Source organism: Marmota flaviventris, chromosome 12, assembly GCF_047511675.1.
Source record: "Marmota flaviventris isolate mMarFla1 chromosome 12, mMarFla1.hap1, whole genome shotgun sequence".
In the NCBI taxonomy this organism is placed as follows: domain Eukaryota; kingdom Metazoa; phylum Chordata; class Mammalia; order Rodentia; family Sciuridae; genus Marmota; species Marmota flaviventris.
In genome coordinates this window covers 24,319,261-24,347,075 of record NC_092509.1, presented here as the reverse complement: position 1 = coordinate 24,347,075, position 27,815 = coordinate 24,319,261, and positions in this window count along the sequence as shown.

The window sequence follows — 27,815 nt, the reverse complement described above, 5'->3', positions numbered from 1 at the left end:
ATATCCACTCAAACTTGTTCAAACAGTGGCCCAAATCCCAAAGGAGACAACTGGTCTTTTGTGAAACAATTTGCAAGTATCATGTTCCACCCTTAAAACTTACTATGCCCTGTTATTATGTGATTAGAAGAGTCAAAGGCAGTTGCAGTTGTACCTACCTCACATTCTTTCAGGACCTTTCAGAGCAGGCTTTGCATGTGTGGTTCTGATGACCACAGTTCCTCAAGACTTCTGGGTTGGTTGCCAAGCCAACATGGTAGTGCCACGGACTCTGATAAAGAAGGTCACAAGTACATACAGCATTCACAGGCACCCTAGATTGATAGGCATATCATATAATATGGAATATCTGCCAATATTATGAATGACAAATATTAACCAGACATTATAGTAAAGGGATCTTACAGAAATTGTGCAAAGTGAGGTATTTTCCTGGCTTTCAATTTCTTGCAAGTACAAAATGAAATGTCCCACTATTTCATACTATGCTCAGGAGGTGAGTATTTCACAAGCTAGAGAGAAGCTTTAGAGTGATATTCTCCCAGGTTGTAGCCATGCAGTGAGGACACAGTGGGAAAGGTATGTATGTTGATAGTCCCCCTTAGTCCCTGTGTGGTCTATTGAGAACATCCTCAGAGAATCTATTATAATACATTTATTTCTACGTGTATCAACCACCATGGTCAACTAGATATAAGCCTTCATTTTTCTAAACCTCTTTAGCTCTTTCTTATTCAACTATTGAAGCCCTTTGGACTGGAAGCCTTAGCCAAAGCAATCTATAGATCAGTTCAATGTCTATCAAAATTCCTGTGATTACTTTCCACAGAATTAGGAAAAACAATTCTAAAAATTGTATGGAACCATGAAAGACCCTGAAGATCCAGAGCTATATCAGGAAAGAAGATTACAAAAGAACAAAGTTAGAAGCACCACACTTCCTGATTTCAAACTATATTATAAAGCTATAGTACTCAACACGGCATGGTACCAATATAAATGCAGATGCCTAGAAGAATGGAACAGAATAGAGAATCGAAAATAAGCTCAGACAAAAACAGTCACCTTATCTCTGGCATGTGCTTCAAGAACACAACACAGGGGAAAGATAGTCTTTTCACTAAGAGGTACTTGGAAAACTGGATATCCAAACACATAAGAATATAAAACTGGATCCTTATTTTATACACTTACAAAATTAAGTTGAAATGAGTAAATGACTTGTAAGACATAAGTCTATAAAACTTCTAGGGAAAAAAAAAAACTTGTCATTGTTCTTGGAAGTGAGCTTTTTAGATCTGATACTAAAAGTACAGATAACAAAAGTAAATATAAATATCCATAAAAATATATAAATGTTTTGTATTAATAAAAGAAACGAATTGGGATGAACTTAAAAAAAAAGAAATAGTCAAGATCCGTAAGTATCCTTGCTTATCTTTAATTCAAATGTTTGCTGCTTAGATATGGGTGGTTGTGTTCAAGACATTCAGGATTAACTTTGTGAACTGCAAATGGTCACCTTTCACTGTCTTCACCACTTTTATTTCTTTATATAAATAGGACAAAGAAACAACAGATCCAAAACTAAAAAGTAAATAAATAAACATGAGCAAAAAGAAGACAGTGGGTTGTTAAAAACTAAAAACCTTCCACACAGCTCAGAAAACAATAATAATAATAACAAAAACTACAGAATGAGAGGAAATATTTGCAAACCAAGTATCTGACAGTGTGTGAATATCCAAAATATATACAAATTTATACAACTCAATAGCTATCACCATCTTTATCATCAACATTATCTTCATCCTACTAAAAATGACAAAGGACCAAATTACAGTCGACTTTTCATTTCTGTGAACAAAATACCTGACAAAAACAATTCAGAGGAGGAAAAGTTTATTTTGGTTCAGAGTTTCATTGCTTCTGTCCACAGTCAGCCAACTCCATAGCTCTGGGCCTGACATGAGGCAGAACATATGGCGCAAGCATGTAGTAAAGGAAAGCAGCCCAGAACATGGCAACCAGGAAACAGAGAGAGTTCCACTTACCAAGGACAAAAAAATATAAACCCTAAAGTCATGCCTCCACTGATCTACATCCTCCAACCACACCTTACCTGTCTACAGTTACTCCCCAGTTAATCCATATCAGTGGATTAATCCACTAATTAGGTTACTCCTCTCATAATCCAACCCTTTCACCTCTGAAAATTCTCTCATTGTTTCACACATGAGCTTTTGGGGAACACCTCATTCTAAACCATAATAGACCTGAAGAGATATTTTTCCAAGTAGACAGTCAAATAACCAACAGGTGTATGAAAAGGCACATGAAATTACTAATCATCAGGGATATGCAAATCAAAACCCCAATGTGACATCACCTAATAGGATCAAAAAAGACAGAGATTACAAGTGCTAGTAAGGATCTAGAGAAAAGGGAACACTCGTCCGCTGTTGGTGTGACTGTAAATGAATACCAGCCATATGGAGACAGTAGAGGATGTTCCTCAAAACACAGTAAATAAAACTGCCATGTGATCCAGCAATCCCACTTCTGGGTACACATCTGAGGGAAACAAATCAGCATCTCAGTGAGCCATTTGCATTTCCACATTCACCGCAGCATTATTCATAATAGCCGAGATATGGAAACAAATTTAATGCCCAATGACGGATGAAAAAAAAAAAGGAAAATGTGACATGTGACACAGTTCTACATATGTTCACATCTCCCTCTCACAGAGACCAAGAGTGTGATGGTTACAGCCTGGGACTAAGGAGTGGGGGGAGAGGAGAGATGGTGGTTGAAGCCTACAACATCCAGTTGTGAGTCAGTTCTGAATCTCTAATGAGGAGAATGGTAACTCCACTTACTAAAACAAAGAGAAAGAGAGGAAATTCTTAAAATGTGAAAAAGAGTAGATTTTAAATGTTCTCACTGGAGAAAAAAAGTAGAAATTTGAAGCTTAAATTAATGAATTGGATTATAATCATTTCACAATTCCTACATCAAATAATCACAATGTACACTTCAAATATATATGATTTTATTGTAAATTATACCTCAGTAGACTGAAAAAAGAAATTCAGAAGCAGAAAAACTTTTAAATAACCTGTGTGGTAGGAATGTGTATTACTTTTTACTGTGGAATGTACTATGTGACACTGGGCACGATTTGAGAAGTGTCTTTGAAGACGACCATTCAAAAACCCTTTCACCTCTCTTTTTATCTACCAATCAACAAGAAGCCTTTCTAAATCTTAATCTGTTTTTTTATCTTATTTTTTATTTTTTGGTAGGGTTCTTTTTTTTTTTTTTTTTTTTTGTCTTTTTGGGAACTGGGGGTGGAACCAATTACACTATTACTTGATACAAGACATTTTTAAATGATTTATGCTTATCTGATAGAATTTTTAGTAAGTTTTCACTGTTGCTCTGGGTGTTAAAAACTATTCTCCTTCCTTATCATCACTTTTCTCATCACTTTCCATGTGATTTCCTTTGACTGTGGTCGGAAGTCACAATTGATCCTTTCTATAGGTCTTCAACAGAATCTCCAGGTCTTGACACAGGGGATACTATGGGAGATCTGAATGGCTCTGGAGTGGAAGGGGCCATCATGTTCTAACACATGTCTGTCTAGAACATAGTCCCATGGCCTCACCTGACACCATAGAAGCTCAGAAACACATTAGAACCTTCTAGCTCTGCCAGATGGTAACCTTTCCTTCTGCTCTCCAGAATATCAGTACATGACCTAAATTAGTTTTGTTCCTAAGAAAGGCACATTCACAAAGCAGTCTGTCTCCATCAACAATGAGATATTGGGAAATACCACGTTGCCTAGAATAGTGCCTGGTATTAAAAAGTACCCAAGAAATACCTGCTAAATAAGTGAAGGAATAAATTTAGTGTCTGTGACTGCTATGACCCTTTCTATCAATAATGTTGAGAGAATTTATTTTTCTAAGATTTGGTGTGCTATAAAAGTGAAATGAAGATCCATGATTTACTAATTCAGTTTATAGGTATTGTAAGACTTGAAAAAATAGTCACATTTGTGCTTAAAGTACAAATATTTCAAAAATAAGAATGAGATCTTTGATACTAAGCTATGACATGAAAAACAGTGTTCTGTTAAAAAAAAATCAAGAAAACATGACTCTAAGAGATCTTAAAGTTGGGGCAAATCTATCAATGTTTTGTCATTTTAGCGCTTATAAGCAAAATAAATGTTATGGTTTGGAGGTAAGGTGTCCCCAAAAAGCTCACATGTGAGACAATGCAAGAAGGTTCAGAGGAGAAATGACTGGGTTGTAAGAGCCTTAACCCAATCAGCAAATTAATCACATGATGGAATTAATTGAGTGGTAACTAAAGGCAGGTAGGGTATGGCTGCAGGAGGTGGGGCATTGGGGGATGGCTTTGGGGAATATATTTTGTATCTATCAAGTCTCTCTGCTTCTTGATTATCACATGAACTGCTTCCCTTCACTACGTTCTTCGGCCATGATGTTCTGCCTTACCTTGACCCCTGAGGAATGGAGCTGGTCTTCTATGGATGAAGACTTCTGAAACCGTGAGCACCCCCCACCCACCCCACCCTGCCCAGTAAACTTTTTCTCCTCTAAAATTTTTCTTGTCAGTTCCTTTAGTCACAGCAGTGAAAAAGCTGACTAAAACAATAAATGATACTCTTTTGTACAAGTCAAAGAATATATACTTCCATATACAAAATGATTTAGTTGTCACATAGATGTTGTCAGAATTTTTTTTCTTAATATACTCATAATTTTTTTTACCAAAACTTTAACTTTAAAAATAAATTGAGTCATTGTTCTGTCAAGGAATGTTAGCCATGAAGATAAATGGACCATAATTTATTCAAACATCATCTTACATGTGTTAGCTTTTCATCACTGTGACAAAAATATCTGAACATGAACAATTTAGAGGAGGAAAAGTTTATTTTGGGCTCAGAGTTTCAGAGGTTCAGTCCCTGGTTGGCCAACTCCATTGCTTTGAACCTGAGATGAGGCAGAGTATCATGGCAAAAAGACATGGTAGAAAACTGCTCAGCCTGTGACAGCCAGGAAGTAGAGGAAAAAAGAGAGAGAGAGAGAGAGAGAAGAGAGGGGAAGCCAGGAACAAATTATAATAAAGTATAACCCCAAAGGCATGCCCTCAGTGACCTACTTCATCTGGTTACACTCCACCTGCCTACAGTTACCACCCAGTTAATCCATTCAAGTTATTAATCCATCAAATGAATTCATTCACTGATTAGGGTACAGCTCTCATAATCTGATCATTTCACTTCTGAACATTCCTGTTTTAACACATGAACTTTGAGGGTACACCTCATATTCAAACCATAACAGTATACGTCGTTATACTTGTTTCATTAGAGCTAAAAATTTATGAGATGCAGGATATTCAGAAATAATATGTTCAAAGATAGGAAAGAGCTCTCTGGGACATAAGGCAAGTCACAATATCCCTTTCCTCTTGTTGACTGATTTATAAATTGGCAGTAATGTCATATGAGTATTAGTAATAACAAATAACCAAAACATGAAATATTCAGAAACCATAGAAGCTCATTTTATGCTCTTGGGATGGACTGGGGGGATGTGGTTGAGTGAAAAGAGTACCCTCCTCCAAATGTTTGTTCACATCCTAGGTTGACAGTGGCTCTTCCTTCCTCATTATCAGCTTCCACAATCACCATGGAGTAAAACATCTCAGTCAGACAGAAGGGGACAGAGCATGGAAGATGACATGACACATGGATCTGACCTGGAGGAAGCACACAGCATTCCCTTTCACCTTCCCTTTGGTTGCCTAGAACTTGGTCACATGGACTCGCCTGATGCAAAGGGAAACCTTCTAAGCTCCCTCCAGATGCCAGGCACTTGTATTACAAATGGAAGAAAGGGCAAAAATGGATTTGGGTGGACAACTGTAGTCCCCACCAAAATGCCAGCTACTGTATTTATGGACTCATACAGGAAGAAGGAAATACGTAGGAAGTCTGCTCTAAATGCCATACATAAAGCAGATTTCACGTGACCAATCTATCAACCTACTAGAAATGGTAATCTTTTATGGAACTAAGGTGAGATGTACACCCCAAAATACATTATTTCAGAAGTAACAACTGAATTTAATTGATTCCCTTAGAAGTCGGTTATAAAAACCTCAAAATATTTCCTTCACACCAATAGCTATATGTTATAAAATGTAAAGGGGAGAAAGAAGTAACCATCCAAAGTCAATGTTTTCTATTCTTTCATGCAGATTTTACTTTCTAAAATTAATACTGCATCACAGAGTTTAATAATCCTGAAAGAGGCATCAACTTTCTTGATTGCTATAACTTTCTCCTTTAGGCCACCTTCATCAAATATACAGGTTGTTATGTGCACAGAGAAATGATACTGCCATTTTCCTGACACTGTACATCAATTTTGTTTTCCAGATAAACACTATACAAACTTAATGGAAAGAAGCAGTTTTCTCAATGACAATGCATGACAGAAGCCGAAAGGTTTTAAAGCAAACATACAAATGTGTCATCTAATAGTCCATCAACCAGCCCTTGTCATGCTGATAAACCTTTATCTCACTTTCCCAGATTCTAATCAGTAGCTTGGTTTGCATGTTTCTTGTGTCACTGCAGCAACCAACCTAATGGGGATGCTTTATGCCCTGAGAAATCAACTCATTTGGGCCTAAATGAAACATTTCACTGTCTTGTTTTATCTCCCTCTCTATTCACATTAACATAATAGCTTTTAATTGGATTGTATTTGTGATTAGAGTCAGCAGAGGTGGCATTCTCTCAGAGGAAATTGACTACAAGGCAAGCTGCTGAGGAGCCATCTGGAAAAAAAAAAATTTAAGCTATTGCCACAGGAAAGGGTGGCTAGAGGAAATAAATCCCCAAGTGGCACCTGATAACTCATTTTTCTTAAAGTAGTAGAAGTCCACTACATTTATCATAAAGGTTTACAAATTCACATCTGCAGTGTTTTAATGGTTTTCAACTACATTCATTCAAAAGTAAGGTATTCACAAAAGAACCTGAAAAAATAGGTGAATAGTTACATAATCTTAGGGAAAAGACATCTGCAGCATCTTGGCAGAACCCAGGAACAGAATAATGACTCTGTATGATTATGTATAAATACAACAGCATCCCCATATTAGCAAAACAGAATAAATTAAATAAATTAAGGCAAACTTAGGATCTATAGTTACCACTTATTTCACAGCCAAAGAGTCGTTATTCTTAACACATAAAGAAATCTAACAAATTAATACAAACAACACAAATAGCACATGTGGATAAGTGATATAACAGAAACTGACTAAAGTGTAAACATCCAATAAGCACATGAAAACAGTATTCTTGAGAACTGGAAGATGTTAAAACTAGGATAACATTTCTTACCTTTCCAAAAATAATAAGCTATAAGTCCTGTAATTTTTGTACAGAACAAAGAATCTATTTTTTTTCAATATTCAACCTACTTTTCAAAATTATTTTTAGTAATTAGGTGAAATTAAAAGCAAACAAATTGAAAAAGAAAAAGTAAAACTATCCTGATTCACAAAGGACATTGTCACATATATAGAAAATGCTAAGAAATCCAGCAAAAACTGTTAAATCAAATAAATGAGTCCTGAAACTTTACAGAATGCAAAAAATCAATGTTCAGGAGGAAAAGGGGCAGCGCTGAGAAGTGATATGGACCAAATTATATTGTTATATTGTGTGCATGTACAAATATGTAACAACAAATCCCATGATTATGTACAACTATAATGTACCATTAAAAAAATCAAAGTTCAAACCGATTATAATTTTATACACTAGCAATTACCAATCTAGCATCAAAAAGAAGGAAACAAAAATAAATTTCATTTTAGTGTAAGCCTTATACACTGAAAACTACAAAATATTGCAGAAAGAAATTAAGGAAAACCTGAAGAAATGGGAAGACATTCTGTGTTTGCGGATTAGAAAATGTTACATTGGTAAGGTAATTCCCCCAGAGTGATCTGTATATTCAACATAATTCTTATCAAAATTTAAGTTAGCATCTGTGCAGAAATGGATCTAAAATCCATGTGGAAATTCAAGGAAACTAGAACAGCAAAATAAACAAAAATCTTAAAAATGAAGAAACTTGGAAAATTCACATTTCCTTATTTCAAAAGCTACTACAAAGCTGTAGTAATCAAGACAGTGTGGTACTGGACTGAGGATTAGAACTGATTGTTCAGAAGTAAATCCTTACATTTATGAGCAATTAATTTTTGACAATAGATTGCACCTTAAGAGAACAAACTATTGCATTCCAATTCTGAATTTCTATTTTCATCTTCTTTCCAAATCCTAGTGAGAAATCTGTTTTATCCAAATAACCCAAAAGTACATTATAAAAATACATAATATACATTTTCATATTATATATTATATAGTGTTATATAATATAATATGTATTATATATAGTATAATTATAATATGTAATAATATGATGTTATAGATGATATAATATATATTCTACATATGTATAGTGTATTTGCTTATTTAACTAAAATGTAATTTCTGCATCTATTATGTATCAGATGCAATACTCGACACTGGAAAGGTAAAAAGAAATTCTCTTTCATCCATACCCCTGGTTGGCTCACAATTTATGCAGAACCACAGAATTCACTAAGTATTTACAAACTTCCAACTTTATCAAGAATCAAACAGTGGGCTTTTTTCAAAGGCATTTAGGACATACAGACTTTAAGAGACAAGTAGTCCTTTGTAAAAATGGATGAACTGAACATAAGGAAGAAAGAAAAGAAGTAAAGGAAACTGCGGGGGCTGCAGATAAAGACATATGCAAATCCACATAATAAACCTGTGTAGATGCAATATAAACCTCTTTACAGGGTCTGAGAGATTACAAAGAACAGTATGATCAATTCTTTGGAGGAAAGAAACAGGTTCAAGAAATCTGAACTTAGTCTTATGGGCAATGGTAAGTCTCAGATCCAGAAAGTGCAATTTCACGTTGCTCTGGCCTGTGGTATGGAGAAAATAAATACCATTCACTTGATGTCACTATAAGTGCAAGCAACATTATTCTATCCTGTAAGAAAAATTATAGCAGCTATTAGAAAGATTTTTTTCCTAAGCTTTATTTGTGGTTGTAAACTAAACAGATGCTTATAAAAATGACACTTGAAATGTGAACTTTATGAATGCTTACAGTAATCAAATCCAAAATGATTAACAAACCTAAGAGGAGGATGATACAGACAATGAGGTAAATACATTCAATAATTTAAAAGTATGAAAAAAATTACTGTATTTCTCCTCTTTCTGTTTCTCATAGTAGATTATACAGGCATGGTTTTTGACAACTGTGTAGGACAGTACCTTTGGTATTTCAAAAGAAAGTCATTTCAAAGTTACTTTTGGTATACTGAAGCTTCTCTATAATAGTTGTAAACTGACATCCTCCCCCAATAAGTATGTCTTGTGATCCCAAGGCCCCTGATCATGCATGTTGAACACACAGAAGTCTTTCTGATAAATGCTGTGTGGGTACGTCCCCTAGCCTGGTGTTATCATACAATATCCATCTATTCTCTAATTTATCATCCATGATAAGCCAACAGCAAAATATAGTGTCATCTCCTACCTGAGAAAATTCTTTACATTGAAATGTAGAAAAATGGTAGCAGACCCAAGAAATCATAGTCATGTTAGATTTTCCTCAGATTTAAAGTACCATGTACCATTTGATAAAGCATAATGATATCACTAAAGAAGCAAGGATGTGTCTTCAAACATCTTCAGTCCCAGGACCTGTTGATACTAAGGAACGGTGATTAGAAATATTATATTACATTGGCACCATCTTTTGAGTGTCTGCTACATAATTGACACTAAGGGAATACTTCACATATGTCCCAAGTAAATTTCATTTGCTCCTTAAAACAACTCCAAGGGGAAATTCCTTCCTGTTTCCTTTCACAGAAAAGGGAACAGATTTGGAGCAGTAAGCATATTTCCTAAGATTGCACAAATGGCGGAGAAAATATGCAAGCCTGAACCCATCCACCTCCAAAACAGGTTTTTGGAGAATTCAGATTAGTTCCACCTCAATAATAAGAGTTATTTTTTTGATTTCAGTCTTCTGCTTCTCTTGACCTGAGAAATAGGTCTGGGAAATAGGTGAAGGAAAAGACTCACAATACTGAAGCTCCCCTTAAGACCAAAGAAGCTGGAGAATTCAAATCACCATAGAGTCTCTAAGTGGGGTAAATGCCAAACTGCAACACTAGCTGCTGCACCTTTTAAATATAATATCTAGAATTTTAAGCTTGGTCATACTTTTTTTTTAATTTTTTTATTGTTGGTTATTCAAAACATTGCATAGTTCTTGACATATCATATTTCACACTTTGATTCAAGTGGGTTATGAACTCCCATTTTTACCCCGTATACAGATTGCAGAATCACATCAGTTACACATCCATTTATTTACATGTTGCCATACTAGTGTCTGTTGTATTCTGCTGCCTTTCCTATCCTCTACTATCCCCCCTCCCCTCCCCTCTTCTCTCTCTACCCCCTCTACTGTCATTCATTTCTCCCCCTTGTATTATTTTTCCCTTTCCCCTCACTTCCTCTTGTATGTACTTTTGTATAACCCTGAGGGTCTCCTTCCATTTCCATGCAATTTCCCTTCTCTCTCCCTTTCCCTCCCACCTCTCATCCCTGTTTAATGTTAATCTTCTTCTCATGCTCTTCGTCCCTACTCTGTTCCCAGTTACTCTCCTTATATCAAAGAAGACATTTGGCATTTGTTTTTTAGGGATTGGCTAGCTTCACTTAGCATAATCTGCTCTAATGCCATCCATTTCCCTGCAAATTCTATGATTTTGTCATTTTTTAATGCAGAGTAATACTCCATTGTGTATAAATGCCACATTTTTTTATCCATTCATCTATTGAAGGGCATCTAGGTTGGTTCCACAGTCTTGCTATTGTGAATTGTGCTGCTATGAACATCGATGTAGCAGTGTCCCTGTAGCATGCTCTTTTTAGGTCTTTAGGGAATAGACTGAGAAGGGGAATAGCTGGGTCAAATGGTGGTTCCATTCCCAGCTTTCCAAGAAATCTCCATACTGCTTTCCAAATTGGCTGCACCAATTTGCAGTCCCACCAGCAATGTACAAGTGTACCCTTTTCCCCACATCCTCACCAGCACTTGTTGCTGTTTGACTTCATAATGGCTGCCAATCTTACTGGAGTGAGATGGTATCTTAGGGTGGTTTTGATTTGCATTTCTCTGACTGCTAGAGATGGTGAGCATTTTTTCTTGTACTTGTTGATTGATTGTATGTCCTCCTCTGAGAAGTGTCTGTTCAGGTCCTTGGCCCATTTGTTGATTGGGTTATTTGTTATCTTATTGTCTAATTTTTTGAGTTCTTTGTATACTCTGGATATTAGGGCTCTATCTGAAGTGTGAGGAGTAAAGAATTGTTCCCAGGATGTAGGCTCCCTATTTACCTCTCTTATTGTTTCTTTTGCTGAGAAAAAACTTTTTAGTTTAAGTAAGTCCCATTTGTTGATTTTAGTTTTGTGCTATGGGTGTCCTATTGAGGAATTTGGAGCCCGACCCCATCGTATGTAGATCGTAGCCAACTTTTTCTTCTATCAGACTGTGTGTCTCTGATTTGATATCAAGCTCCTTGATCCATTTTGAATTAACTTTTGTGCATGGCGAGAGAAAGGGATTCAGTTTCATTTTGTTGCATATGGATTTCCAGTTTTCCCAGCACCATTTGTTGAAGATGCTATCCTTCCTCCATTGCATGCTTTTAGACCCTTTATCAAATATAAGATAGTTGTAGTTTTGTGGATTGGTTTCTGTGTCCTCTATTCTGTACCATTGGTCCACCCGTCTGTTTTGGTACCAGTACCATGCTGTTTTTGTTACTATTGCTCTGTAGTATAGTTTGAAGTCTGGTATCGCTATACCGCCTGATTCACACTTCCTCCTTAGCATTGTTTTTGCTATTCTGGGTCTTTTATTTTTCCATATGAATTTCATGATTGCTTTATCTATTTCTACAAGAAATGCCATTGGGATTTTGATTGGCATTGCATTAAACCTATAGAGAACTTTTGGTAATATCACCATTTTGATAATGTTAGTTCTGCCTATCCATGAACAGGGTATATTTTTCCATCTTCTAAGATCTTCTTCTATTTCTCTCTTTAGGGTTCTGTAGTTTTCATTGTATAAGTCTTTCACCTCTTTTGTTAGGTTGATTCCCAAGTATTTTATTTTTTTTGAGGATATTGTGAATGGAGTGGTTGTCCTCATTTCCATTTCAGAGGATTTGTCGCAGATATACAGGAATGCCTTTGATTTATGCGTGTTGATTTTATAGCCTGCCACTTTGCTGAATTCATTTATTAGCTCTAATAGTTTCTTTGTAGACCCTTTTGGGTCTGCTAGGTATAGAATCATGTCACCTGCAAATAGTGATAATTTAAGTTCTTCTTTTCCTATTTTGATGCCTTTAATTTCTTTTGTCTGTCTAATTGCTCTGGCCAGTGTTTCGAGAACTATGTTGAACAGAAGTGGTGAGAGAGGGCATCCCTGTCTTGTTCCAGATTTTAGAGGGAATGCCTTCAATTTTTCTCCATTCAGAATGATGCTACTCTGAGGCTTAGCATAGATTGCTTTTACAATATTGAGGTATGTTCCTGTTTTCCCTAGTTTTTCTAGAGTTTTGAACATAAAGGGATGCTGTACTTTGTCGAATGCTTTTTCCGCATCTATCGAGATGATCATATGGTTCTTATTTTTAAGTCTATTGATGTGGTGAATAACATTTATTGATTTCCGTATATTGAACCAGCCTTGCATCCCAGGGATGAATCCTACTTGATCATGGTGCACAATTTTTTTGATATGTTTTTGTATCTGATTTGCCAGAATTTTATTGAGGATTTTTGCATCTAGGTTCATTAGAGATATTGGTCTGAAGTTTTCTTTCTTTGAAGTGTCTTTGTCTGGTTTAGGTATCAGGGTGATGTTGGCCTCATAGAATGAATTTGGAAGTTCTCCCTCTTTTTCTATTTCCTGAAGTAGCTAGAAAAGTATTGGTATTAGTTCCTCTTTAAAGGTTTTGCAAAACTCTGCTGTATACCCATCCGGTCCTGGGCTTTTCTTAGTTGGTAGTCTTTTGATGGTTTCTTCTATTTCCTCAATTGATATTGGTCTGTTTAGGTTGTCTATATCCTCCTGACTCATTCTGGGCAGATCATATGACTTAATTAATTTATCGATGCCTTCACTATCTTCTAATTTATTGGAGTATAAGGATTCAAAATAATTTCTGATTATCTTCTGTATTTGTGAAGTGTCTGTTGTGATATTGCCTTTTTCATCCTGTATGCTAGTAATTTGAGTTCTCTCTCTTCTTCTCTTTGTTAGCATGGCTAAGGGTCTGTCGATTTTATTTATTTCTTCAAAGAACCAACTTTTAGATTTGTCAATTTTTTCAATTGTTTCTTTTGTTTCAATTTCATTAATTTCAGCTCTGATTTTAATTATTTCTTGCCTTCTACTTCTTTTGCTGTTGTTTTGCTCTTCTTTTTCAAGGATTTTGAGATGAAGTATGAGATCATTTATTTGTTGGTTTTTCCTTTTTTTAAGGAATGAACTCCAAGCAATGAATTTTCCTCTTAGAACTGCTTTCAATGTGTCCCATAGATTCCGATATGTTGTTTCTGTGTTTTCATTTATCTCTAAGAATTTTTTGATTTCCTCCTTGATGTCTTCTATAACCCATTGATCATTCAGTAACCTATTGTTCATTCTCCAAGTGATGCATGATTTTTCCTTCCTTCTTTTATTGTTGATTTTCAGTTTCATTCCATTATGATCAGATAAGATGCATGGTATTATCTCTACTCCTTTATATTGTCGAAGAGTTGCCCTGTGACATAATATATGATCTATTTTTGAGAAGGATCCATGTGCTGCTGAGAAAAAGTGTAACTGCTTGATGTTGGGTGGTATATTCTATATATGTCAATTAAGTCTAGGTTATTAATTGTGTTATTGATTTCTATAGTTTCCTTATTCAACTTTTGTTTGGAAGATCTGTCCAGTGGCGAGAGAGGTGTGTTGAAGTCTCCCATGATTATTGTATGGTGGTCTATTAGACTCTTGAACTTGAGAAGAGTTTGTTTGATGAACATAGCTGCACCATTGTTTGGGGCATATATATTTATGATTGTTATGTCTTGTTGGTGTATGTTTCCCTTGAGCAGTATGTAGTGACCCTCTTTATCCCTTTTGATTAACTTTGGCTGGAAATCTATTTTATTGATATGAGTATGGATACTCCTGCTTGTTTCCGAAGTCCATATGAGTGATATGATTTTTCCCAACCTTTCACCTTCAGCCTATGTATGTCTTTTCCTATCAAATGTGTCTCCTGTAGGCAGCATATTGTTGGGTCTTGTTTTGTGATCCATTCTACTAGCCTGTGTCTCTTAATTGGTGAGTTTAAGCCATTAACATTTAGGGTTATTATTGAGATATGGGTTGTTCTTCCAGCCATATTTGTTTATTTATGTTACTAAACATGGTTTGTTTTCCTCTTTGATTATTTTCCCCCCTTTACTGTCCTACCTCCCACTGTTGGTTTTCATTGTTATTTTCCATTTCCTCTTCCTGTAATGTTTTGGCAAGGATGTTTTGAAGAGATGGTTTTCTAGCTGCAAATTCTTTTAACTTTTGTTTATCGTGGAAGGTTTTAATTTCATCTTCCATCCTGAAGCTTAATTTCGCTGGATACACAATTCTTGGTTGGAACCCATTTTCTTTCAGTGTTTGAAATATGTTATTCCAGGATCTTCTAGCTTTCAGAGTCTGTGTTGAAAGATCAGCTGTTATCCTGATTGGCTTACCCCTAAATGTAATCTGCTTCCTTTCTCTTGTAGCTTTTAAAATTCTCTCCTTATTCTGTATGTTGGGCATCTTCATTATAATGTGTCTAGGTGTGGATCTCTTATGATTTTGCACATTCGGTGTCCTGTAGGCTTCTAGGATTTGGGATTCTGTCTCATTCTTCAAGTCTGGGATGTTTTCTCGTATTATTTCATTGAATAGATTGCTCATTCCTTTGGTTTGGAGCTCTATACCTTCCTGTATCCCAATGACTCTTAAGTTTGGTCTCTTCATGTTATCCCATATTTCTTGGATGTTCTGCTCATGGTTTCTTAACAGTCTTGCTGAGCTGTCTATGTTCTTTTCCAGTTGAAATACTTTGTCTTCATTGTCTGATGTTCTATCTTCTAAGTGTTCTACTCTGCTGGTAGTATACTCAATTGAGTTTTTAAGTTGGTTTATTGCTTCCTGCATTTCTAGGATTTCTGTTTGTTTGTTTTTTATAACCTCTATCTCCCTGTATAGTTGATCTTTTGCTGCCTGGATTTGTTTGTGTAATTCATTGTCGAAGTGATTTTTCATTGTCTGATTTTGCTGTCTAATGTCTTCCTTGATACTCCAGATCATCTGCAGCATGTATATCCTGTATTCTTTATCTGACATTCCATCTGCTGCAGCTGTTACCTCTTCTAAAGTTGAGTTGACCTGCATTGCTTGTGGTCCTTTCTTTCCTTGTCTTTTCATACTGCTTGTGTTTCTTTCTGCTTGGTGAAACTGTTGTGTTTTTGAAAATTTTCCCCCCCTATATATTTATATTGCTCTTGTATAGTTGAAAAGTCTCCCTTGCAGGGTTGGGCGGAGGTCTGCCTACCTTGCAGGCGTGGGCAGCGGCTCTGCTCTGCCCCTACTCCAATTGGGGTAACGTGTGTACCATGCTGGCAGGCCACTGGGCCTGATCCGCCAGTCGGTCACAGGTCTGCCTACCTTGCGGGCGCGGGTGGCTTCTCTGCTCTGCCCCTACTCCAATTGGGGTTACGTGACTACCACACCAGCGGGCCGCTGGGCCTGATCCGGGCGCGGGCGAAGGCTCTGTTCTACCCCTACTCTAGTTGGGGTGACGTGTGTACCACACTGGCAGGCCGCTGGGCCTGATCCGCCGGTCTGTCGCAGGCCTGCCTACCTTGGAGGCGCGGGTGGCGGCTCTGCCCTGCCCCTTCTACCACGCCCGCGGACCACTGGTCCTGTTCTGCGGGTCGGTCGCAGGTCTGCCTACCTTGTGGGCGTGGGTGGCGGCTCTGCTCTGCCCCTACTCCAATTGGGGTCACGCCAGCGGGCCGCTATTCCTGTTCCGGGCGCAGGCGGCGGCTCTGCTCTGCCCCTCTGGCTTGATGATAAAGTGAGAGAGACTTGGGTGTTTGTGACTCACTTTCTTTACCTGGAGACCAACTGTTTCTGTCGCTGCTGGTATTGATGACGTTCTCTCCTCCGCCACTTTCTGATGACATCAGATCTCTGCCATGTTGGTATCCCATGCGAATGGCAGCATTTCGTTCCCTTTGCCGGGTGACCAAATCAACAGGTGAGTCCTGACCGGCCCTCACAAGCCCCGTCTCAGTCCTGTTGCCACTGCCTATGAAGGCTCGGTTGGTATTTACCTCCACAGTATTCAGCAGGACCCGGACCGAGAAGCAGTTTCCGCGGATTCTTTAGCCCTGAGCCAGAGCAGTTCTGGGAGCCGGAATTCGGCCGCTCCGTGCTCAGTGTGTGTTCTGATAGGAGCAGGCTCCAAGAAGCAGTTTCCACGAGTTAATTAGCACTGATCCTGAGTAAGTTGTCTGCGAGCCGCAGGCGAATGGCAGCCTGAAATTACTTGTTCTATGGCTGAATGAGCTGTGATCAGTCGACGCTTGGTCATACTTTAAGGATTGTAGGTTGTCTATACATATGAGGCTCAATAGCACCATATGATATGTTCCATCTTATTCTCTCTGAACATTTGGAAATGATCCTACAGATGGAAGGACAGTGACATTGCCTATTAACCACTGCTGTTTTAACAAAGCCCTTCATAACCAAGTCCACAAATGCAAAGAAGTCTCTGATAACTGTAGCCAACATCTCTTTCCAGATCTTCTCCCACCTAGTCTGAGTTTTACCTCCTACAGCAATTCCCCTTTCTCCCTGACAGTGAAGCAAATGTTTCAAGAATGCTTTCACTGTTGTATCACTTTGATGTTTTATTTTCATAGAAAGATTTCTCCTTCAGAAGAACCGCCTTTTGTCAATAATAATATGCCTACCTACAAAAAAAAAAAAAGAAAGAAAGAAAGAAAAAGAAAAAGAGAGAGAGAAAGTAAGCTAAAAGTTTTCCCTACCATTCTGCACTCCCTACCCTCAGGCAAAATTTGTTCTCAACTCAATGTTCCCTCAATTTCTAATAAATTGGCTTTTACCTTTGTGATGCTACTTTTCGCAGAAGAAATTAAAAGGAGAATTGAAATGGGGAAAGTACAGGTATAGCTAGGGGGTTGAAGTCAACCTTAATGCCCTAGCTAAAAGATTCCCCTGGGGTTTTCTCCTCTAGAAGTTCAGTCCACTCCTACAGCTCTCAAAATCTATCGGTATGAGAGAGGATTTTGCTGTGACTCCATCATAAGAAAACTCGACGCACTTGTGTCACTAATTTCTACTGGAGAAAAATTACTTGAAACTAATAGAAAAATACAAACCGTTAATACAGTTCACCTTGCTCAAGCTTTTAATTCTTGCCACCAAGCAAAATATAGAAAAGCAAAAATCCAAGGTTTGATTTCTCACCTTGATAATCCTTTGTTATCGTGTGGAATGTTACTTTAAAAACTTATCTTTAGATACTTTGGTCATTTTTCTACCCCTTGGTTTCTATCATTTTTAATACCAAAGATACTTTTTTCCCTGAACATTACTTTTTTAGAATTAAAACACAATTTTAAAGACCACTTGTTTTATTTTGTCAAATGGCCTTTCCACATTCCAAACACCACTTGCTAGCTCAAGGGGACCAAAAAAAAAATCATGGATCTTACCCTGCAAAGCCATGTGGCTTTCCATGCCACGTGTTTGGTTTCTATATTCTGGGTAGGAATAAAAGGCTTACAGGGATGCGGCCTGAGTGAGCTTTAAAGTGGACCTCCTTCTTGAGTGGAATTTTCTTTGACAGCAAATACAAAGAATGGAAAACAGGATTCTCATGGCCAATAAATCTTTCCCAAAGCTTCATTAAATGAGATCTTGGCAAACAGGTTTTAGCAAAACCATAGTGCAAAGTGAGCATGTGTGTAGTCACAGTGGTTTGAAAAAAAAAAAAGTCAAAGAAAGGCAACAAGTTGTTTTTCCCAGTGAAAGAGTGGTTTCAAACCACATTCAGATCTGTTCCTATGTTGGGCCTTTGATCCGAGGTAAACAGTCAGAGATATTTGGAGAATTCATTTAAAAGCACTTCCCACTTTTCTGACTAACGATTATCACTTTAGTACCTAAAATATGTCTGGATAAGTCTGTCATGATACTAGGGCACATTCTAGAAAATGTAAATCCCAGAAGCACAGCATCCCCTTCCCACTCATTGGTTCCTGAAAGAACAGTGAATACCACCCACAGATCACATTTCCAGTTGACTGAGTGGAATTTCAAAAATGATGCCTATATTCTCCCAGAAAATCACAAGATCATAAAATTTAGTGAGCTCCTAATACTTTCCGAGCTCTGTGCTAAGCACTTTAGATACCTTTTTCTCATTTAATAGTTACAACAATCATGAGAAGGAGGTATCATTAGCCCTGCTGACTGACAAGAAAGCTGAACTAAGTCACTTGTACAAAGTCACAGAGCCAATTAGTGTTTCAGCAATTTCAAAGGACCCAAAAGGCTGTGCTCCCAAATTGCTATAATTTTTAATCTTCAATGAGACTATAATCTAGTTAAAGAAACAAGGCAAATCTACATGAAATGCTGGCCAAAAATAAATAAAACCACCAAAATTAAAACACATGTGGAAAAATGATAATATGACTAAACAATGAATTAGAATGAAACTATTCTGTTACCATTATGAAAAATTTTAAGGAGTTTTTTGTAAATTTCTTTAAAGGAGGTGAAACTGAGTTAGTTGTTATCTAACAAGTACAACTTGAAGATCAGAAGGTTTCTAGTGTTGTACCCAGGATCTTGAGGTCATGTTTATGGTACACAATGCATATGCTCCTGTTGAATGGAAAGTTTCAGGAGGAATAAAGCAACTGCCAATGAGGGGTGATGCTGATGGGAAACACAGTTCCCTATGAGGGAGCCTTAAAGATGTTCCTTAACTTTGACCTGTAATTCCATTTCTAGAAATATCTCTCAAGGAAATTAAAAGAGATTCAAAGTATGTAATAATTTATTCAAACCTTTCTGATGGAACGCTTACCATGTGCTAATCCGTATTTAGACCCTATGACATAGCAATGAACTTGACCAGAAATTACCTCCTGGACATTCTAAGAGTCACTGATGACAAAATAAGAGTTTTAAATGAAAGCTCCAACAATAGAGGGGTGTTTATATAAATGTTTAAATAAACTGTGCTACTTCCATAGGACTTAACACATGAGAAGTCATGTTTTCAAATATATCTAAGAACACTGGAAAATATTCTCAGTAACTAACTGAAAAAAATAAACAACTTTTGGGGCTGGGGATGTGGCTCAAGCGGTAGCGCGCTCGCCTGGCATGCGTGCGGCCCGGGTTTGATCCTCAGCACCACATACAAACAAAGATGTTGTGTCCACCAAATACTAAAAAAAATAAATAAAAAATAAATAAACAAATTTTAAGAGTCTGCCTCGGGGACCATGTCTTTCCATTTCAAACTTTTGAAATTTTTTTCTAATTGTGCTGGGAAAGAAAATCTGAGAAGGATGCAGGCAAACTAAGCTTTAAAAATAGATCTGCTTGCATTATGATTCCAATTTTATTCTGGAATATGGAGGAAACATGCTTTGCCTACCTGCCCCAGACATAAATCCTTACCACTCACCAATGGTAGCAATGCCTCTTGCAGATCCCTTGCAGGGATCTAAAGACAAATCAGAGCTGGAAAATTCTTTCTTCCCTTAAACACACCCATATTATTATTTACAGAGTTCACTTTTATACTGGTATCAAAAATCATACTAAAAATTTATCACTACACTAACTTTATTACACTTTTCCCTCTTAAATTTATTTGCTAAGTATCTTCACTGTCCCAATGACTTCTGCTTCTTGTTTTCTTGGTGTAAACTGAGTCCTTATCTTTCTGTAGATTTTCTGCACATCTCCTAGCACCTCAAGCGACTCTGCTCAGATTCACTCTCCAGTCTAGGCTGCATGCCTGGCTTTCTTGACCTCAGACACCCAAAGTCTGAATTTGCGGTTGCTCCTTTCTCTTTCTAATTTGAAGGTACCTATACCTAAATAATTGTGACTACTTCCCATTGATAGCATTAAGTTTAATTTTTGTTTTATTTTCTTGTGTTTTTTTTATGCTTTCTAACCTGAACAAGTTTTAATTTTACAATCAGAAAGAAAGTTTTTGAAATTAAGTAACAACAATTAAGGCAATTCCCTCCACATATTTGGTTGACCCTTCTTTCAAGCGATATCAGGAAAAGGTTATTATGATATTTCTTTCCATTGGCGGGGGGATGCACTTTCAGATTGTTAGTTCCTGTTTATGGACTGAAAGCCCACACTATAAAAATGAAACAGAATGATTTTAGATGATGAGAATCATTTAAATCCACTTCTCCTGCAATCGGTCTCCCATACAGGAACAGGAAGCTCAGGTTCTATCCCTAAGGTAACCTGCAATGAATCAAGCTATCTTGCTTTTATGGTTCCATGGCTTTCATGTCTGGGCAGCTCTAGCTGCAGAGACACACAGCCCTTGGGCAAATTTACAAGGTAGATTGCAAGAACCTTGCAAAGTTCAGGAAACCACAAGTCACATATGAAATAGGACTAAAAAATAGTGCCGGCTTTCTAAACCCTGTCTCAAAAAACAGAATGACTAACAGATATTTCCATAAACATACTCAACATGTAATAGGCATTTAATGCACAATATTATCTATTTCCCTTCCTTATTTATTTTAATTATATCTTAAAACAACATGCATCCATCAACTTTTATAGCTGAGGCAAATCGTCAAAAAAGTAGAAAGGGTTGCATTGCCACTGTGATATTATTGGGGAAATTTTAGATCACAAACATTCAATTTTTTCTTCCTTTTTATTTTTTTAATGACTTAATAGTTTACACCATAGAAATACCACCTAAAAGACTGTATGAGATGACAGCTTGTTATGTGGCATTTACTCTTGGTCAGTGTATTTTTCCCCCACAGTAAGAGAAGAAAATTTCAGCTAAGGATGTTTTGTAGGGGAGAAAGAAACCAAAGAATCAGGCTATTTCTTTAAAATGAGGGTTGAGATCTTGCTTCAGAGGAATTTCAGTATGCCTTGTTCTTTTCATATTCAAAGACTGAGGCCAGGATTGAAATCCTGGATTTTTCAGGTGTCTGCATTTTAAAAGATTGTGTTTATGTTAAGGTTTAGGTCACCTTAATAGGTATGTTTTAAGAAAAACATTACCTTTGTGTGACCTTTAAGATTTGAAGGTGAAAATTCAGTCACTGGAAAAAAAAAAAAGCATCCTTAATGTCATGGGTGAAATCTCTAACTTTAAAGACAATTGTGTCTTATCCCCTGGATGTCTTCCTACAGCAATTTTTTTTAAAAAAAAAAAAAAGAAGAACCATAGTTAGGCATAGTAGGTTCTGATGGATCATTATTCTTAACTAGAAAAACACAGCTTGGTTCAAAAATAAACATGTTAAAGGAAAACAAATAAACTTATGGCATTTTACAGAAGCAGCAAAAAAAATTTCAGTGATCCTCCAGGAAGCAGACTCCAATACCCATCCCACACCTCCCAATTCTTAAATTGTTATTATAAGCTAAGCACTTTACCTCCAGAGGGAAGAATAAAATTGTACTGGTTATCATATATCAGAATTACAAAGGACATCATCTGTTAATGATCATTTATTCCCAGCTACTTGAAGAATAATACCCAGTAATTATAGCAAATGTAAGTCAAATAGTAATAGCATACTTTACATAGTATAGTAATTATAAGTTATGTCCATGCATCTGGGACAAGGGTCTTTTATGCTTGGTATTAAATCTGTTCTGCAATTTATTCGTAATACCATCTCAGGGATTGAAGAAAGGAAGCTTGGCTGTAGAAAGAGACTCATCGTCCTTTCACATTCCCAATAAGTCATTTGAAGAAAGCTGCTCAGTGCATGCCTTGCTAAACCCAATTACCACCAAGACATCGTAAACAAATATTCATTGCATTTACAGCTGCTTCTTTATTGCGCAATGCAGAATGTATTGTTAAATTTAAACCATTTAAAAGGAGTAAGCGCTCAGATTTCTGCATTCATTTAAAATTTAATTGAAAAAAAATCAAGCCTATGTTGTAATATTTTCTTATGCAGAGCCTGCTGCCAATTGAACAATCATATAATATTTCCAAGTCTAGCAAAAGCTGGACAAAAATTCGGGCATCTCTGGGCTTGATATTTGACAATACTGGGATCTACCAGTAATTAGGTGGAACGATGCTAAATAAAAGTTGGCTTAAGTGGAAAGTTGCTAAATAAAAGTATGATAAAATTTTAGGATGAAATAAAACCATTAAAAATAACCTGAAGATTCACCCTCAGTAGACTCAGTTAATGCACCTAGCAGTATTCAACACCACGAATACTGTCTTACCTCTGAAACTAATGGATCTATTAGTTATGCACGTGGGTGCTTCTAGTCTATAGGAGAAAAGAAACCCTTACATTAGTAACACAGGGAAGAAACAATTTCTTTCAAAGTAAAAAAAAAAAAAAGAAGATTTTTCAGGGCCTTTGGAACTTTGGTCTTTGCCCATGTCTCCAGATCTCTTAAATAACATCCTTAGGGGCACTCCAGTCATTCTTAGAGAATCTCCCCCAGGCTTTCTACCCTGCAGTGATGTCACTCTTGTAACAGACACCTCTCCTCTAATTCCATCTGGTAAACAGCAACTGACTCCTCAGGCTGTAGTCTGAATATCACCTCCTCCAGGAAGTTTTCCATGCCTGTCACCACTCAGCAGTCTTAGTTTACTCCCCATTGTTGTGCTTTATTAAGCTCTTTCCTTTTCCCTGATTGTGATCTGTAACAAATTTTATTGCAATTGTGTGCTTATGTTGGTACTAATCCCTTCTTACACAGGGTAGGCAGGATCCATGTTTCAGCTCAACATCAAATTTCTGATACTTACCATTGTGACTGGCAGGGAGCAGAAGTCCAGTAGATATTTGCTTATGGTTGTTAATGAATGACTGCAGATCTGGCTTCTCTTAAGGCTGCTCAGAGAAAAGCTTTGGGAATGGAGTAGGGAGGGGGAGTTTGCAGGTAAGGGCCAGTAAATTGCAAGGCATGTTGAAGAAGTCTACCATGATATACGTGAGGACTCATTTAGTCTTTTTTTTAAAAAGATTTATTTAGGTAGTTTTTAGAATTTATTATTTAGTTTTTCGGTGGACACAACATCTTTGTTTGTATGTGGTGCTGGGGATCGAACCTGGGCTGCTTGCATGCCAGGAGAGCGCGCTACCGCTTGAGCCACCTCCCCAGCCCCTCATTTAGTCTTTAAACAGGTTTCTTTCTTTCACCTTCTTTCCTTTCTCTATCTTTCCCTTGTCTCATTCTATATATGAGAGTTTCTGAAAACCTCTAATCTATGTTAATATTTATTATTAAATTCCATGAGGGGCATTTTCATTTTTATTTTATTGATAAATCATAATGTACATATTTATAGGGCACAATGTGATGTTTTCACAATACAGAATGATTAAATTATGCTGAGAAATCGATCACCTCACTTTTTGTGGTGAAAACACTTAAAATCTACTCTTTCAGTAAATTTCAAATATGCCACATATTACCTTCACCATCTCCATTCAGGATGGTAGAGTCAGAAAGCTTATTCCCCTTGCCTAACAGTATGAGAGGCAATTTCCAAGCTTACTTGCTCATGGAACACTATGTTCTCAGATCACTCACTGAGATACCAGATAAATGTTGTTCAGGGAATATAATTTGAGAAGATGTGACCTGGGTAGACCTTCTCACCACCTATATATTTGTGTCTTTATATCTGTTAAATAACAATAAAGTATGTCTTCAATGATCTGGTAGGAACAATAACTATATCATTATGAGTCAAAGCATCCATTGATCTCATAAACTGCACAATAAATCCTGCCTGACATTCCACGGGAGACAAATTTCTTGCATGGAGAAAGGACGAGGGTCCTTTTTGTAGTGCCTCCATGAGTTCATGAATTTCAATTCTTCTATACTTACATTTTTATCATCAAATAGTATTTACTAAGCATTTAGTTCATATATCTATATTTACTATTTATTGACGCAATCTCCAAATCAACAAATGACAACGATTTTCCAACCATGTGCTCCTTTCTCATTGTCTTGAAGAAAAAACTTCACAAAAGAAAGCCTCACCAAGGAGATAATGTGGGTGAGAAGACTTCTACATCCCACTCTTCCAAGTCTGAGGACACCTGTTGATGTTCTCTATGCAACACTATCAGGGAGGAAATTTTGGTTGCAATTTTGTTTTCAGCACGGATTTTTCTTTTTAGAATAACACTGATATTAATACAACCAAACCAGGATTGTGAGTAGTCAACTTCAAACATTCTGTTGTCACAAGAGCAAAAAAGTGAGCTGAAATGGCCAGATGCACCAACACTAGTATGACACAAATAAAAGAAATAAGAAGTATAAAATTAATGACAAGTCTATGATGTTTTTAAGCTATTTTGAAGAAAATCAAACTGAAGTTGTGTAGTTTATACTGATATTATGTATGGGCTTCCATTTCACAGTATTTCTATCATTCCCTGTGTATGAGGAAACTGGGAAAGACATTTAGGAAGTTTTTTTAACAGAAAGACTATTGCTATTTACTTGGTGAAGAGGATGCAGTAAATTTAGCAATTGTGTCCAAATTAAAATTTTAGAAACAGTAGTCTTTCCATGACTCTTATACTTGGAAATCTTCAAAATTGCTAAATTAAATGATACTAAATTAAGTCAAGTAGGTACAGCCAAAGTTTTAAATATTGTTGTTTTTAAACTTAGCCAATATCTAACACCACAAATTCAGGTTTCGATGTCAGCTCAAGGTGTGAGTATTATATAATTAATGCAATCACAAGTCTCGTCTATCACCTTTGCCATTCTCTATGGGTTAGAAGCAAGTTTCAGTTGGCAGCAGTGGTTCACATCTGTAATCTCAGCAGCTCAGGAAGATGAAGCAGGTGGATCACAAGTTCAAATCCAGCCTCAGCAATTTAGGGAGACCTTGTTTCAAAAAATAAAAAGTGTTGGGGATGTGGCTCAGTGGTTCAGCACTTCAGGGTTCAATCCATAGTAAAAAAAAAAAAAAAAGCAAGTTATAAGCTTATAAGCTCTGCTCACCTACAAAGGAAGGGAAGTATACAAACTCATATACACCAGAGATAGGGAGGTGGGGGCCGCCTTAAAGTCTATCTGCCACGGCTACTAACTCTATTAACACCATGTGAATGGCACACATTTAAAGTTTTGATTACTGATACAGAATAAATTTATTCTTCCCCCCCCCATCTCTCTGTCTCTCTTTCTCCCTCCTTGTCTGCCTGTTTCTTCTTGTTCTGGATCCAGGTTAGAAAATCCTAGGGAAAGACAACAATTGGCATAGATGAACTCCAGGGTCCATCACTGGACCAGTTAAGTACAACCACCAATGTGTACCTCCAAAGTTAATGAGGAAAACAGGGAGGGGCCCAGGGGTGCTCAGAAAATAGGGACTAAAGGCACATGTTCCTCAGTCATGATTCTCCCAAACCCAGTTTCCACTACTTTAGAAAATCTGAGCCATTTTATTGTTTTATGTCTTTTGGTCTTGGGAATCCGGTTTTTCTCACTATTTTAATCAGATCCTGGAAAGGAATGAAGAAACTTTCTACCCACCCACAGTATCATACATCATAGCCTTTAGTCTTAGGATAGAGATAAACATTTTAAATCTAGTGAAGTCTGAAATAATTATTCCATAGCAAAGTAAAATAAAAAAACCTCAGAGTAAGCCTCAGGATTCATTTGTCCAATGTTTGGAAAGGTTTGCAATAGAAAAATACCAATTCACTTTCCTCTTAAAAACCTATTGAGGGGGCTGGGACTCAGTAGTACAGCGCTTGCCTCATATGTGTGAGGCACTGGGTTTGAGCCTCAGCACCACACAAATAAATAAAATAAAGATATTGTGTCCATCTAAAACTGAAAAATTTTTAAAAATTATTAAAAAAACTATTAAGATGTATCCATACTATAGTAAGATCATGCTGCAGAAGTAAAAACTAGAATTATAAAACACTGTTTAGTTTCTCACAAATTTCCACCCTATCATATACCATTTGTATAATATGATATTAAAATTAAGATTTCTTATGATATTTTTAATGTCTCTTAACTAGACCTACACATAATTAGATAAAATAACAATGTAAAGTTAACAAAAAATATATGTATATATAATGAAAATAGAAGCTCACCACTTAGGAACCAGTCAAAAACTTCTTTCTGAATTTAAAATCAATACTATGAAAAACATTAGCATAATCTTGACCTTTTAGTGACTTTGAGTTATTAGTATTTGTTTTTAGAAATCCAAGGTTACAAGACTTTTTATAGCCATAACATTTTCAATTTTTAGACTTACAGCATGAAAAGCACTAAAAAAAAAAAAAAATTTACTGAGCTTTTAATGATAACAGGAAAAAGTTCCACCACAGCACATTCAAAACTGAGATGCATTTGATCATTTGATAAAGAGGTACAAAATATTCAGGTCTACGATGCAAACTTTTAAGAAACGCTATAAAATAAGGTTAGTGAAGGATTCCCATAAGAGCTGCTTTTGTTTGTTTGGCATGTTAAACCAGGAAAGTAAATTGCCAAATAAAAACAGCAGCATAAATTAGTTCAAGAGACAGCCACGACATCTTTATGGAAAGAGAAAATTGATGGACCAAGCCTTAGAGCACAGAGGCAGAGTTAAAGGGCATGAGCTTGTCTTCTACCAAGTAATCCTTAGAGACAAGGAACAGTAATGTCTCTAAAAAATGTCACTTTTCAGGATATTCCCTTTCATATGCAATTGCTAAGCAAGGGTGAAGTAAGTGTAAGGGCCACCCTTATTGGAGTGGCCAGTGCGTCAGATAAAACTAGACTTCCTGGAACCAAGATCTCAAATATTAGCATTACTGACCCAACATCTAAGGTTTCTAAGTTGACACTGCTCTGTGGCCGACAGTATGTTTTAGATGAGATCTTTAAAAAACAAACAACAATTTAAAAAAAGAAAAAAAAAACTAGCTTCTGAATATAGTTACTCCACTGAAAATAATTTATTCCACTGAAAATTTATCATTATAAATTAATAAGGATAAATCCAAGCATATTCTAAACATCTTTATGACACACAGAGAGGTAAATTCTTATAAATTAGCAGGCTGTTTACAAAAGCAGTACTTGAGGGAAACAAACTATTCTTTGACTTGTTTAATATGAAATGTGATCTTCATGAAGATGTAGTGACACAGAGATCTTTTTTAATGAAACATTTCACCATCTCCT